At 38.0% G+C, this 13913-nt stretch overlaps 1 protein-coding gene across 2 annotated transcripts in view; it reads right to left on the reverse strand.

Moving 5' to 3' along the window:
- The window catches only part of GRM1 (glutamate metabotropic receptor 1), a gene marked incomplete at both ends in the record, with an annotated part of 355378 nt that overhangs the window by 65166 nt on the left and 276299 nt on the right, over positions 1-13913 (reverse strand). The window lies entirely within an intron of this gene.

A 13913-nucleotide genomic window follows, 5' to 3' on the forward strand; every position in this document is an offset into this window, starting at 1 on the left:
TAAGGCTAATCTATTTAGGTATAGTTGAAAATGTAAAAAAGGTACATGTGCATCTACTCTAAGAATGAGATACAAAATACCCAGGTCAGGTTGAAGGGGGGACAAATTCCATCTTAACCCATCTTCCAGTGTTGCTTAATAAGAACTTGTTAAAAGTGTGATTTGCTAAAGTCATATTTTCCTAATTGAAAGAACACTTCCCAAGAGGAAATAGGAGTAAGAGAGGCAGAAGGGGCATTTTAAAATCAAACTGCACAGAATAAGTCTAGAAGTTATGTAAAGCAGAAAGCAAACATCCTCCTTGAAAAAACTGCAAAGTCACTGAAATAAGGTAATTTATGTCTGCCACCCAGAACCCCTGGGTCTTAAATGTTAGTTTGCTTTCGCTCTTTTTTATATTGGGATATAAAAGAGATAAATTAATGCCATCGGTCTGATAAGTTTTAAATGAGCCTTTAAATACAGCCCGAAACTCCCAAGTGCTGGAGCTAAATGTTAAAGCTGTTAGAATTAGATAAATTACCAGGAGTTAAAGAAGAAGAAAAATAGACAAAAATTGGATGGCAAAATAACCTTCAATGCAGCAGTAACTGAAAGGGTTCTAGCAGCTACTTAAACGGTTCTACTAAAACCATCTACTTGAAGTGGCAGCTATTAAAGTCAACCCTAGGAGCAAACTGTCAAAAAATGTGCATTCTTTTCTCTGTTAGGGACAAACCTTATGACCACTGAGTCTGTTGTTTTGTTTTTGTTTTGATAAACGCTACTAAAAATGTATTATATATTTTAAAAAATTATTTTGGTGTCCCCAGTACAAATTTCTTAAGCTGTCTTGTCTAGTGGATGCCTTATTCATCAGCATTGGGACTGTAACTGGTCTTGGATTTCTTTGAGATCAATGTTTTCCTTTTGATCCTTATTTAGGACTATCATATAACTTAGTGTCCAAACTGGGTTACTTTTGTGAGTGACGTGAGTAATAACTATTCCAGAAACACCGGTGTAATTAAGGCAAACTGGTCAAATGGTGACGTGTTTCTTGAGCCATGCTGACTTCCAACTGTATCTATTTACTGATGTTATGAGTAAGATATGTGTGTATATATGTATATATATATGAAAAATATATAAAATAACACATGTAAATATATATACATTCATGTATACATATGTATATTTATTGATACATATACACAATAAACAATTAGTGGAATATTCTTCTTAATTTAAACTAATTTTACATTTGTTTTAATGGGAAATATACACATTAATAGTAATACTGGCTACTATTTTTTGTGTTTATTATATACAATACTCAAATAATGATATCATGATAATCCTGCCAAAGGGACATGAAGCCCACCGTTTATAAGTGAGGAAAGAGCAATGGTATGAAAATGCCCCCTTGATACTTGTTCTTTCTGTAAGTTGGCAGAAACATGGGTGTAGATATAGAAGTCTACAGAGGAGACACTTTTCTGGCGACTGAGGATAGGGCATCCTTCTGTGCACCAGTATCATTTTCAAGCTTTTTGAGGTCTTCTCCCTGGGATTGTTCCAAATGTGCACAGCTGTCTCTCTGACTAGAAGTACTAGCACTCAATCTATTAACTGCCAATTAAGACAAAGAAGCTCATCCTGTCAGTATTTATCATACAGAAAACCAGGAGGCTAGGCACATGTTTTCAGGGAATATTTGTAACTCAAACCCTTTTCCAAATAAACACAAACAGCTTGTGTGTTTGTGTAAATCTAAAGTGACACATGCACTTCCCTATCCTGCCAGTCCCCTGGGTCTGCACATGAAGGGGATGCTACTTCCCATCAGTAAGAAGTCTCTCTTCAGCTACTACGCCAGTTCACGATGAACTAGCATTTGGGAAGGTGTGACAGAGTTAGAAAATCACCTGGCCTTTACAGGACCATTTTCTTTGCCATAGCAACAGTGCCAGATGATGCTGCAAGAATTTATCATCAAACAAACAGAATATGATACAGGTTTTCCTTCTGCCCAAAGATCCTATATTTTCATGACCAGCGAATAGAGAATCCAAACTAATATTATTGTCACTTAGTGGGAAGGTGAAAACACTCTGATTCCCTGGGGTTTAGTGCCTTTTTAATAACACCAGTCTCAGAGTTATTAGTAAGAAGGGGATTTTATGATTCATTTTCTGCGGTACACTAACCATTACAGGCCACTAGGGTATCATTAAACTACTACATTTTCTAATATACTAAATGGAATCAAATAATTGTAGTTGACTGTGTTTATTTACCTTTAAAAGAATACCTGCCTAACTACTTCACAGCAGATTGTGAAAATAGCTACCTTGATTCTAAATAGTAATCTTGTTCTTATTGCAAAACACAAGGGCTATAAACTGCTGCCTGAGTATGGCAGCACACAGAGCCTCCGTGAGGGTAGAAACAGACTGTGTACCTTCTGAAAACAGGAAACCCACAGTGGTGGGGAGAAGGGCTGGCAATTCCATCTGCTGCCATTTAGGATGGCTATTCAGCAGAGTGGTATAGCAGAAAGAAAGAGCACAGGACTAGGCACTTAAACACCTGGGACCTAGTGAAATGGAGCAGGACCCTGTGGGGCTCTCCTGGCTATGAATTCTTTCCATGTCCCCAGTTTCTTGTTTGAAAGAAATAGGCTTCATTCAGCCTCCTTGACCTTCCCTGAGTTCCAAAGTGCAGACTCAAACAGTTGCTTATCGGGGAAGGGAGGGAATGCAAAAACAAAGGAGGAGCAGTCAAGAAACATTAGTGCAAATAAATAAGATCGTCTGTACCAATTTTTTCAGATTCCACATATATGCGTCAATATACGATACTTGTCTTTCTCTTTCTGACTTACTTCACTCTGTTTGACAGTCTCTAGGTCCATCCATGTCTACAAAATTTACAAAGCAGAAATAGAGACACAGACGTAGAGATCAAACGTATGGATACCAAGGGGCAAGGGGGGGGTGGCGTGGGATGAATTGGGAGATTGGGATTGACATATATACACTATTGATACTATGCATAAAATAGATAACTAATGAGAACCTACTGTATAACACAGGGAACTCTACTCAGTGCTCTGTGGTGACCTAGATGAGAAGGAAATCCAAAAAAGAGGGGATATGTGTATACATATAGCTGATTCACTTGCTGTACAGTATAAACTAACACAATATTGTAAAGCAACTATACTCCAATAAAATTTTTTTTTAATTAAAAAAAAAAAGAAACAATAGTGCAGCCACGGGGCAGGGTCCTGGTTCCTCCTTAAGGGATATACATAACAATATCTTCCAGTTCTTCTGCAGGCAGACCCTCACCCAGGTAGAGGACGGTAACTTCAGGCTGAGAACAAGATTCCTGGAACACTGCCCTGTAACCTCACCACCAGCCAATCAGAAGAAAGTCACACACCCTGTAGCCCTCACCCCAAATTTTGCCTATAAAAACTTCTTGCCACCAAACCATTGGGGAGTTCTGGTTTTTCTTGAGCATGAGCCACCTGTTCTCCTTGCTTGGTCCTGCAATAAACCTTTCTCAGCTCCAAACTGACTTTTCAGTTTGTTTGGCCTCACTGTGCATTGGGAACATGAACTTGCAGTCAGTAACACTAGAGGCAGTTCTGCTATAATATATCAACAATACATATCCAACTAGCCATGGAACTTGGACCAGGGTCTAGATGTCCTTGAGTCTCAGTTTCCTAATCTAAAAAATACCACAAGTAGATCAGATTATCTTTCTGAAGATGTCTCTCCCCCTCTAAAGTTCCTATGCTTTGCTTCTCCAATTCCACACTTATTGGTACTTAGCAAAGTCCTTTACATATACTATCTTTTTTTAATTCTTACAAAACTGTATGAGTTTTGTTCTATTATCACCATTTTACAAATGAGAAGATTAAAGCACAGATAATTGAAATCACGATTGGGGAGAAATGTTTTCCTTTCCCTTTCCCTTATATTAATGCTTCTTTGTGAAGAAGATTCTTACTTAGTACCATCTCAGGCCTCTTGTCTTACTCAATGGGAAGAGTGGACTGATTCATCTTTTTGCAGGATTGAGAAAAAGAAACTGGGCATGCTTAGCTCAGCCCCTTTCTCTCTCATCTGGAGGCCTGCTCTTGACAATTCTCAAAGGTTCTGGTTGATTCTCCAGCCTTTGGTAAATGTGGGCTGTAGTCGACAGTTGTGCCAGTAGGCTAGACAGGTTAATCTAGTATTGAAAAGTCTATTGTGGTCACATATCTGATCCATGTCCCTAATCCAGTTTGTTGTGTTTTTTTTTATTGTTGTTGTTTGTTTGTCAGTTAGTTTTTTTGTTAACTTTTAAAAACTTCTTCACTGAGGTATAACTCACATATGGTGCAGAAATCTTTACTGTACATAATATTAATAAACGTTTATTAATTTATTAATAAATGTTTACATATGTACATACCCATGTAACTGCTCCCCATATCATGATATATAGCATTTCCAGACGCTTTCATTTATTTAGAGCTTCCTTAATTTATCCCAGCAATGTTTTGTAATTTTTCAGTATGCAGATACTAGGTATTTGATTTTTATGGTACTACTACAATTGGTGTACTTGAAAAGTTTTTAAATTATTTGTTGCCAGTATAGAGAAATGCTATTGATATCTGTGTTTCAGCCTCATATCCTTCAAGCTTTCCAAACTTACTTATTAATTCTAATTTCTTATAAATTCTTTTGAGCTTTCTATGTATGCAATCACATTATTAATAAAACATATCTTACATTTTATCTCCATCTGTTTCACTCCTGGGTCTACTTCTTAGTTGGGTTCAAATTTGGGTTGTGCCACATTGGCTGTGCCACTGAAACCCCTGGGGTTCTGAATTCAAGGTCACACAGCTACCAAGGACAGAGGCAGTGGCCTCCAGAACTGGACCCGGTCCCTGCCACGTGGCACTATGCATACAATAGCAGCCCTGCCCAACTGCTGGAGCAGTTCTATAACAGACAATGAGACATCAGTTAGGAAAAACAATTAGTTTGATGTTTATTCGTTCTGAATTTTTAGTAATATCGTCCCAGTTTGAATGTCCAAAGTGGAAACACGTAGAAAATAAATTGAAAGAATGTTGAACTCCAATAGAGTACTTTTGTTGATGCCTATTTTTTCTATTTAATTAGTACAACCTTACCGCTATGCATGTAGATCTAGTTATGTTGCCTTTTAAAATCTAGACTCTCAGCATTAAATTCAAAATAAAAATAAACAAAACAAGCATTCTTTTATCTCATCATAACAAGGAAATGTTTTGGGAAACATTAGTAAACATAACTGTCCCTGGAGAAAACATTCTTCTGGTTTCTTGGCTTTTGTAGCTCTCCACTGTTTCTTTTTAACTGAGAGCATTATATATTCAATACATAATGTGATACAATCTCCATTCAGATTGAAATAGAAAGAACTGTAATTGTTTTATATTGTTAACGTATCAAGCAAAGAAAATGAAATTCATGTTACTTTAAATGACCTGAGTATCAGATTAATTGAGAGAAAATTAATCAGGTCTTTTTTAAAATAATGACCTCAAAGGACTAAAGTGCCGGCAAGTTTTCCTGAAGGCCTGGCTATTAAATTTTCCTTATGATCTCCCAGGAAGAATTTGTGGTAAGATTCACAACAGTCCAGCCTTGTTCATACTCAAGTTTAAAATCTTTGAAGTCTTTTTCTCCTCTGACTCTATACTTCCCTCTTTCACTAAAAATTTTCTCAGCTCACATCACAGAAAAATATGACCCCTCCATTATTTTCTACTCAGTTTATTAAAATGTGTATTAACTCCTATGTAGGATGGAAAAGAAGAAAGTAAGGATCAATTACTTGAGCGTGTGTTATTGGCTGAATTTCTATTGCTTAAACCCACCTGGTTTTAACATATGTGAACAATACAGACATTTTTCTAAATACATCATCACAATCTATTGTTAAAGAGAGAAATCCCCCAGTTATATGACACACACACAGCCGGCTCCCTGCAAATTGCTGATAATGTATGGTAAGCCTTCAATTCCCTGAAAATACAACTGCATTTTAGCTAATTCATATTTCAAAAAAATTATAGTGTTATGTGAAAAACAAATGAGGACAATCCCTGGAGAGTTTAAGTGACGTTGAGGATTAGTCAGTAACATTCAGTTGAACTGTGGGGCTCTTTGTTTCTCTACAGAGAGAAAATAAGGGCAGCTTCTCATGTGCCTTTGCCTTTATTGATCTGGCACAAAACAGTGTCACGGAGTTATAAACAACTCCCCACAGGTCTGCAATAAGCATTTGGCAGGTAATCATAGAGAACGAGTATGTTACAGAGAGCTGGCTGCTTGAGCCAATGTGGGAAGTTAGGGTGTTGTTAAAATTCATCAGGAACCAACTCCTGTCTCAACAACCTGCTGGGTCAGAATCCTTGCCAAGCCTATTCATCTTGGTCTCTTCTAAATGCTAAGGAGGCATATGTATGCTCATAGCTCCACTTCTGCTTATTTATGGGTGATAGGAAACATGCTTTCTTTTACAAATGTAAGGTAGTTCCATGATTTAATGCTATTATGGTCCATTTCAAGTTCCCTTTTGTAGTATCTCTAGTTTCATGCTTCAGTGTTTAGATTGAGCTAATAAGTCAGAGTGGACTTTGCAGAAATATAAGAACGATTTGTGAAAAATCTACTTATCTCTGACGTATTAGAGTCTACCAGCATCTTCTGATAACCAATATAGGGTCTTGTTTATTACAAAACAAAACCTTAAAAGTTACATGGCGTTAGTATTGCAAATCCACTTTTATGATTGACTTCTGATTAATACAGTACAGTATTTATAACTTGACAAAATGTACCATTAAAAAAATCTACTTTGGGATATATTAAGGATATCCTATCCTTCAGTCTTTTTCCTGGAATTCATATGCCAAGTGATAAAATGGAAACTTGGATTCGAAGCTTTCCATGTTCTGCACAGGATTAAATACAGGTTTAAATACAGGCCATAAGGTTTATTACCATGCCCCCATCACCTAAGAATGAGATATACTGTGGATTTTCATGTAAGGTTCATTTCTGCAGGGCACTCTTAGTTGATATTTTACACGGATATTTTATGTACACTTAACAGTTCATGTAGACCAAAACGCTATCTGTCCCAATGCTGGTTGGGATTTCTTGAATGACATATTGGCTTTTATGTGGTGTCTCCCAACAGCATCTCTTGCAAGAATCAAATCTGGAATTCCTAAGAGCCTAACAGGAACTCATGGCTAGTGAGACTTCAATCAATATCTGTCACAGAAATTAAAAGAGTAGCTCCTAAGATTAACGTTGTCAAGCACATACGGGCAAAAAGCTCTGAACAGGGTCTATTGCTAAAACACATACAGGGTTCAGACTTTATGCAAATCTGCTTGGATATGTCAATCACTCTGCTCAGGTTGTGAAGGGCATATTTACAGAAACAAGAATGCCAAAAATAGATTCATTAAGAAGGACTCCTTGAGAGGTCACAGGGCTGATCCAATTCTATTAAAATTATATTCAGGAGTGGAATATAAGCTCTATATTCTAACTGGTAAAGTTGTTTATCATAGGGTATGGGTAAACAGTGCTGAAATAGCTCTACACATATACCAAGGTTGAAAAAATAAATGAATAGGGAATTCCCTCGTGGTCCAGTGGTTAGGAGTCTGAGCTTCCACTGCTGGGGGCCCACATTTGACCACTGGTTGCAGAACTAAGATCCCACAAGCTGAGAGGCCAAAAAAACAAAAAGCAAAACAGAAAAAAATGAATAAATGGATGACAGACGATAGAATCCAAGTTTATCACAGTTGGAGTGGGGAAGGTTACTGATAAGCAAAGGGGAAAAGCTAGAATAAACCATGTGGTACTGGAATCGAGGTAAAGGCATAAGTACGAATTTAAATTTAGCTTAATATATGTACTGATGAATTAATATAGAAATAATCATACATATGTTTATATGCAGATTGGTATATATTTATATACTTCCCAACTCTGCCCACTGAAGCAAAAACACCCCAATCATAATGAGCATGCCCAGTGCCCAGATCTTGGATTCTAACGCCATTCTCTAATAAAGAGGATCAGAATGCCTTTGGAGAAATAACCAGTTGTAGGGCTGGGGCAGGAAGTATACAAGATGAGCCTGAAACATCTTGTAGTGCCAGAATATAAGGAAGTTGCTTAAGAAATAAAACAATAGAGATATGTCAAAAGAACACTAGAATCAAATAAAAGACCTCCCAATGGCCCAAGCTGACACAATTTGAGCAAGAAAATCAATAATATAGTATTGGATTATAAGCCAAACTATAAAATATAAATACTCTTGAGTCCAACTGATATAAATAAAGAATTAAATAAAAACATTAATGGGGAAGAGACAAATCTCCTGTACAGAAGAATTCCAAATAATTTATGTAGCTAATCTGCCCTCAAGAAGGTGGAGCATAATTCCACACCCTTTAAGTGTGGGATGCACTTAGTGATTTGCTTTCAAAGAGTACAGTACAAAAAAAAGAGATAGAAACAGAAACTTAGTAAATGCTTCATTAGCCAGGTGATCAATGTTAACATTATCAATGATAAACTGATAGGGTGTACTCCAGTACATTGTGTTGAGAAAGACACTTCACCTCTGGGGTCTTCCCCCCAAAACTCATAATCTCAGTCTGACTATGAGAAATACGTTTGCCAAACTCAAATTTAGTGACACTCTACAAAATACCTGATCAGTACTCCTAAAAACTGTCAAGGTCATCAAAAACAAGGGAAATTTGAGAATTATCGCAGCTGAGAGGAGCCAAAGAGACATGAAAAATAAATATAACGTGATACCCTGGATGAGATCCTGGAACAGAAAAAGGAAAACTGATGAAATAAGAAAAAAAAATATGGAGTTTAGTTAATAGTAATGCACCTGTGTTGGCTCATTAATTGTGGCAAATGTAGCACAGCAATATGAGATGCTAACAACAGGGGAAACTGAGTGCAGGGTATTTGAGAACTCTCTGATATACCTTTGCAACTTTTATTGAAAACTCTTCTAAAATACAAACTTTATTTTTAAAAAATGTACAAACATTAGCATCCAACCTGGACTAGTGTCAGGTAACAAGAGGTAACATGATTGAATGCTTGCTATGTGACAGGAACTTAATCAGGTGCTTTACATATAATACCTATTCACCTCGCGATGACTTATTAAATGGGTGATATTACTATGCCCAGCTTACTAATGGAAAATCCAAGAACTTGTCCAAGATCACACAGCTGGACAGTGGTGGTGACTAGCCTGACACCCAGCTGACTCTAGAGCTCTTACTCTTAAGTACTATGTTGCCCTGTCTCTTGCTCAGTTGTAACCCAAGAGTGACATTCCACTCAGCAGGCTCATGGGCAGATTGCATTTGATGCTATATTAATAAATGTTCATGTGTGCAGAATGAAATTTGCCCCTGATTGTAGATTATATATAATCTATAAAGAGAACTTCCACACATTTCATCACATGGTGAGGTTGTCATGATTTATTTCACATGGATGATATTGATATAGAGGCAGAATTTTTTTTGCATGAATTTTTTCCTATAGATGCTCCATTCAACACTCCATAGAGAAGGCTAAATCCAACAGATAAAAATCATTTGGGAGGAAACCCATCACTAAGAATCAATATTCTAGATTCTATGACCCTCAGCCACAAGAAATGATTAACTGATTCCCCAGGGTTTTATCTGAGGTTCTAGACTGCTGCAGGGTCAATTCTGGCCATAAATGTAGTCCATGCGTTTAAAAAGTTGAAAGTAAATCTTCTTCTAAGGGGAAATACCCACAGAAAGTTAACTGAAGAATCTAATTAAACAAGTGGCCCTCGAGGCAGGCATACAGTCTTGGTTGGTAATATCAGTTTGGAAGCCACAACAAAAGAACAGACTTTGAGGACGCTCCAAAGTATCACAAGGAACTGTCTCAAGCAACACCCACGCTCAGTGCCTGTAGTTAACCTAGTCTGCTAACTTAGACTGCTGGGGTCAAGTCTTTGCAAACTGACTTTGCTCAAGCTTATCAGAACACACTCATCAAAAATGCACTTGAGGATTTCCTTGGTGGTGCAGTGGATAAGAATCTGCCTGCCAATGCAGGGGACACAGGTGCGATCCCTGGTCCAGGAAGATCCCACAAGCCCCAGAGCAACTAAGCCCGTGCACCACAACTACTGAGACTGTGCTCTACAGCCCACGAGCCACAACTACTGAGCTTGCATGCCACAACTACTGAAGCCCTCATGTGCCTAGAGCCCACGCTCCACAACAAGAGAAGCCACCACAACAAGAAGCCCGCGCACCACAATGAAGAGTAGCCCCTGCTCGCTGCAACTAGAGAAAGCCTGTGCATAGCAATGAAGACCCAACGCAGCCAAAAATAAAAATCAAATTTAAAAAAAAAAAAGTGCACTTGAGAACATGTGGAATTTAGCATTTCTTAGACAATATTTCTGTTGACTATGCGACTCTTTTAGTGCTTTCTAGGATGCCGGGTGTTATACCCTACTTGGATGATGCCTCAATCATGGGATTCAGTCCTACTGAAATAATTGAACAACATATCAGGATTTTTCCCTGGTGGTTTCAGCTTATTCTTAGATGAGGATATAAGACAAACACAGATGGGGTCAAGATGATTCTTCGTCTACACTTGTGTACAAGTGAACACAAGTGCACTTGTTCATTTTTGTACTCAGATTGAACTTTTTCTAGTGTAATAAAGACAATTAACTTCAATTAGGATGTGGAATTTAGATAAAATAGGTGTGCCTCCCCACCTTTCAATGTATCTACCTGATTCTCAAACACCCATAAAAGAGTAGCCAACTCTAGAAAGAAGGAAGAGTGCAGAGAACTTGGCACCCACTAACCACTAAGGTTCAAAACTCAGCAGAATGGATGGATGGGGTTAGTGACAACCAAGGCTAGACTGAAGGAACGAACAATAGATACCTGTATCTCATTGTAAAGGTAGAAGAAATCTAGGCTGATTTATACCAAAGCCTGTGTTATGTGACGGCAAGTCTGGTTCTGGGCGTAAAATTCAGTGATAGCAGAACTCTTTATTACCATGTGCTTATGCATATGTGTGTGTGCGTGTGTTTGCACATGCTTTGGATTAAACAGCTGTATGTGTGCATTCAAAGCACGGTACTATTTTAAGGCCTGATATTTTGCAGCATTCTTCAAATGAACTTAACATAGAAAGAGGAAGCTTCCTACTTAACACAGGGCATGCTGAGCTGTCACAGCATTCTGAGTGGGCTTAGAGATGTGGCATCGGTACCCCTGCACTGATTTCTTACACAGCTAGGAAGAAAAAGGTGGCAGCAGAGGTGAATTCTACCCTTAACTAGAGATAAGAAGGCCAAAACAGAGATTAGTTTGCTGAGCACTGGAACCAGGGCATGTATATTCACCCTGTAGGCGATCAGAAATATATGGGAAGAGAAAACCAAGGAAGAGATTGATCAGGATGACACTGCCACCTTGATCAAATATGACAGCTTCTTTTAGTGATGAGGTCAACAGGAAACCACTAAAAGCATCTTCTCTATGAACACTTGGCATTGACTTTTCAGTCACGCCCCCGGAAAGCTCACAGAACTCTAAAGTAAAGGCAGCAATGATTTCTCTGCCTCAACAACTGCTGAATCAGAATCCCAACAACTATTCACATAGACTGGAACAGCATAAAAATTCATTGGTGGATTTTTTCAAGTTACATTGGTCCAGGGGGAAAAGCATTATTTTGTGTACCAAGGGATATTCTTGTTTATTGGTGAGTTTCTATTTGTCTGGCTTCCTGAATGTGAAGGAGATACAAGCTTTAGAAGTCCAGATCATCTTGTGATGCAAAGAGCAAGGATGGCTGAGAGCCATTTTGCTGCAAGAAATCTACCATAAAACATCCCCGATTCCTATTGAAATTGCAAAACCACCATCACCTTGTCAGAATAGACTCCACCTGCAATGAAATCATACCTTGCTCATTTTCATGCAATAACAAGAGTTACACAATTGCCATCTACATGATCTCAGTTGTTCTCATAGTGAATGACTGACAGCTCAGGAATAGGATCATGATCTAACTGAGGCTTATTTAATATTGATGGAGACTAGGATACATTTAAGAACACTCAAAAGGAAACCTGATATGATGACTACAAGCTATTACTTGAAATTACTGAATACAAACTAATATAAATGAAGTGTCTATTTAACATATTAGTCAAATTAGGAGCTCTTAACCTCTGTAGGAATAAAATAACAATCTGTGTATAAATGGAACACAAAATGAAGGGGGGAAGTCCAGGCAATTATTTCAGTCTGAAGCAGTAAATGAGAAAGTTCTTCAAATCTCTTAAAAGGTAGAACCAAATTCATGTTCCGTATTTAAGCTTGTGGACCGAGTGCTGTTGGAAGAGAGCTGTTCAAGGCACATACCCATTTGGTTCTCTGATGGGATGAAGAGGAATGAAGATGTCAGTACCTGGAATAATAGGGATTTTTAATAGCTTTTAGAATAAAATTACAACGAGAATTCCAGCTCATTCCTTTAGGTTGTTTAACAGAATAAGAATGTAATACTGCAGTGATTGCATTCTCATTTTGAAAATCACTCACTCAGCCACTATGGCGCATGTTCCACCTGTCAACCTCTATGTATATATTTTAAAGACTCAAAATGTGTGGGTCCAAGACAGAAATTGAGGAAAGAAATCAATCACTGTGGAATTATAGGGAAGCTTCATGCAGGAGGTGGACATAAGACTGCTGTTAAATAACGGTAAGACACAGAGTAAAGAAAAGAGAAGGAAGAAGGGGCTTCCTATGTAGCAGAAACATTGATAGGGTGCGGACACCGAGTGTGGATGAGCCAGTAAATATCCACACCTTTATTAACTTAGTTAATAAAGACGACAATAATAACAGCTATTATTCATTGAACTTTAAATAGCCAGTAGAGAGTTTTAGACTTGAAGCCATAAGCTAAAGGAAGTTCCTATAATCTTTCAGCATTGAAGGCTCAGGCTTCTTCCTGGTACTATCACTCCTTTTTAGGACTCATCTCCTAGATGGTTGTCCAGACATCAGTGACTATTTTAAACATGCATGAATTCATGAGTTTTACTCTAAGCCATAGACACCCATGAGGTTCGGAGGAAGACAGGCAAACTAAGCAGGCAAAGAAAGCAAAGTTAATGCTTTCCTATTAGTTGGGGCTTGGGCCCCAAATAAAATTCAGAATTTAAACAGGCGGGGACAGGCCACATAGAAGTCTTGTTACTCCTAAGCTTATCAGACGCAAGTACTTTCAACCCTGATCCATCTCTTTCATGTCCACTCAACCCCAAACTTTTCTGTTCTCCAAACCTCCAAACTTTGAGCTTGGGTTATATCACCATTGAAAAAATCAACTTATAGCATACCTGACAGAGGTCAGTAAAATGAGGCTGTTACCTTCCATGATAAAAACATACCAGCAATTGGTTAAATAAACTGTCATACATCCAGACAATGGAATATTAGTCCATGCTAAAGAGAGAGAACTATCATGGCATAAAAAGACATGAAGAAAACTTAAATGCACATTATTAAGTAAAGGAAGCCAATCTGAAAAGACTACATACTACATGATTCCAACATGTGACATTCTGGAAAAGGCAAAACTATGGAGACAGGAAAAATATCAGTGGTTGCCACAGTCTGGGGATGGGGGGCGGAGAGATGAATAGGAATAGACAGGTCATTATACATTTGTCCAAACCCACAGAATGTACACCACCAAGAGTGAGTCCTAATG

This window comes from Leucopleurus acutus (assembly GCF_964270905.1).
Source record: "Leucopleurus acutus genome assembly, chromosome: 15".
Lineage (NCBI taxonomy): Eukaryota > Metazoa > Chordata > Mammalia > Artiodactyla > Delphinidae > Leucopleurus > Leucopleurus acutus.